Source organism: Morone saxatilis, unplaced genomic scaffold (assembly GCF_004916995.1).
Source record: "Morone saxatilis isolate NCDOM2014 unplaced genomic scaffold, NCSU_SB_2.0 Contig22, whole genome shotgun sequence".
NCBI lineage: Eukaryota > Metazoa > Chordata > Actinopteri > Moronidae > Morone > Morone saxatilis.
In genome coordinates, this window is record NW_023339785.1 from 522,935 (window position 1) to 525,451 (window position 2,517).

The 2,517-nt window shown below is 41.4% G+C and overlaps 1 protein-coding gene across 2 annotated transcripts in view; it reads left to right on the forward strand.

The window, feature by feature from the left end:
* The first annotated feature begins 822 nt into the window (after positions 1–822).
* Positions 823–2,517, forward strand: part of rell2 (RELT like 2) — a 23,449-nt gene continuing 21,754 nt past the window's right edge. The window contains exon 1 of one of the 2 annotated variants that reach the window (XM_035669680.1): positions 823–1,144. The gene's annotated coding sequence lies outside the window, so the exon portion shown is untranslated. Of the gene's footprint in view, positions 1,145–1,225; positions 1,686–2,517 lie in introns of those variants that run through there. The other variant, XM_035669681.1, reaches the window with a different exon arrangement.

The following is a 2,517-nucleotide window of genomic DNA, read 5'->3' on the forward strand; positions in this document are numbered from 1 at the left end:
AGACAGAGTTATACACAGAGCTTTTAATGAGGTGCAGCAGCAGCAACATCTCAGTAGGCCCACGTGCTGCAGGAGTGTTGTGCAGCCTGAAGGGGATGGGAAATGGAAGGATTAGACAACAAAAGTATGGATCAGCATTTGTCTCATAAAGAAAAGTTGATTGGCAGGTGACAAAAAACCCAAACATGATTGTAATCATAAGGAGAGCGAGTCGGGATGTAAACTTGATGATTCATAAAAAAAAAACTCAAATTTAATTATAGTCATTGGTCAAAGAGTGACAGGTGGCCAAAGAAAATCAAATTTATATCAGATCTGTAGAGGCAAATCGACCAAATGAGTAATTTCAGGGATTCCTGAAAATGCATGTCAAGAAGGATCATTTAAGGACATGAACAGAGATATCAGAAACCAGAGCTGGTTAGCCACACAGTGGCGACAGATTCAAGCTAAAGCTGTTCAGCAGATCCTCTGATATTGTTGTTATCTCTTTGTGATGATTTGTTGGCTCAGATTGCTCCAGAACACTCGATATCTCCAGTGTACCTCTGAAATAAATGTGTATTCAGTCATTAAGCCAAATAAAAATACACTAATCATCATTGATCTCAACATACAAACCTATATGGGATCATTTGAGAGTAAAGATATCTTAAATACTTTGTTTAATTGTTTTTCTCACTTCCTATCACTTTATAGGGAAGGGTTCAGTGAGGATCTGAAAATCAATTTAGCTCATTTATAGAAGTCTTATAACCTTAATACCATATGAATCATCATTTATTTTAATAATACAACATATAGTGTGTACTGGATACATGCATGATTGGGTGGAGGGCAACACCTATAAATAAAACAGACAGGCACAGCATATTTGAGTCAATGTGAAGCTGCATGGAGCTCAGCTGACTCTCTGGATAAACAAAGGTTAAATTCAAACTTGCAGCAGTCGGGGGTAGCCTATGGCGCAGACAGACAGACAGATGCCTCCCAGCTTCCTGTCATCCTGCCCTCCTCAGCACACAGACGCACCCTCCTACTCCGGCCGGCCAGAGGACACGGAGGAGCAGGCTGCAGCCATGGGACAGCAGCATCTCACCGGCAGGAACACTGGAGAGGACCGGGCTGTGCTGCCTGACTGAAGGCGAGTATCCCGGCTAGAATGTCTCTGGTTTGCGGTGTCTTGGGGGACCAGCAGTCTTACTGACTCATCAAGTATTTAACCTTCAGGATGCAGATAAGGTCTCACTGTGTGCTTAGTGACGGGACCGCTTTCCTTCACTGGAACAGAGATGAAGATGACGATGTGCTTTAGGTGTTATTGGCTGGGTGGGGTTAGGTAGGATGGTGCGGTGAATCAGCCTTACTGTAGGTGATGATTGTATAGTATAGACCCATATACGCCGTCTTGTATCCTGCATGAAAAATGACACGCCAAACTCCATTGAAAACTCTCGCACTTGAACCTTTTCGGACGTCTCTGAAGGTGAACTTACAGAATAATACCCAACCAAACATATTTTAGGAATCTATGCAGTCTACTGCTAAATTCGGCGCCATTTGATACTCTAATACTTACATAAGTCAGTGTTCTAAACTTTAGATATGTTTCGCATGTCATCTTAAAGCCCTCCACCAAAACAAACCGCACCTCGCTTGGCCAGTTGCAAGCATCGCGCTATAAGGTAAGATATATTTAATTAGGAAATGGTGATTAATGGATTTTGTGTGGGCCGAATTTTAAGAGCACAGCTATATAGCTGAATGAGACTATTTAGGTGCTTTTTTAAGAGCTTTGTAGCTGCGGGCAAGTACAGCCGAGGCAAGTTGAAAAATGTTCGAACTACGTTTGGTGTGAGTGAGTCGCCGGACCATTTATTGGAGGACAATCCACTTACGCACTACTATAACTCCTTCTTAAAGAAGCAGAGTTGGGGCTGAGGAGTGTCCAGGTGTAGACAGTCAAGTAAGACCTCTGGATAACGGGGGTCTTCAGTGATGGCTCCTTTATTCCCTCTGTTTTGGAATGTAGACGAGAGTCTGCGTTAGTCGAAGAAGTTCCCCTCAGATGGCACTCTTGTTATTGCTGATGTATTGCTTGCATTAAGGCTGAATTCTGCTTCATTTTGCTGTAACTATTTCTGTCAAAAGTGATCATCAGTCTTAATTTTATAATGCTTATAAAAGTTTTGTTTTACATTTTGTTTATGTAACCCTTTCACATCAAACTCCCCATCTAAATAGACAGTAAATTATATAATATAGCCCTTATTAACATAATATAGCCTACTGTAAGAGATATATATATAAAGCATAATGTAGGGAGAAGAAAAGAAAACATGCATGGGCATACACATTCTTCATTAAATGACATCTCATACACAATTAGGACTTAAGATCCATCTGTAGGACTACAATCATCTGCTGAAAGTGGAAAGTTTCTCTGTGGTCATTGAAAATCTGATTTTAATGGGCAGGGCCTACCAGCATAGGTAGTCAGTCCTGGTCCAGTATGCA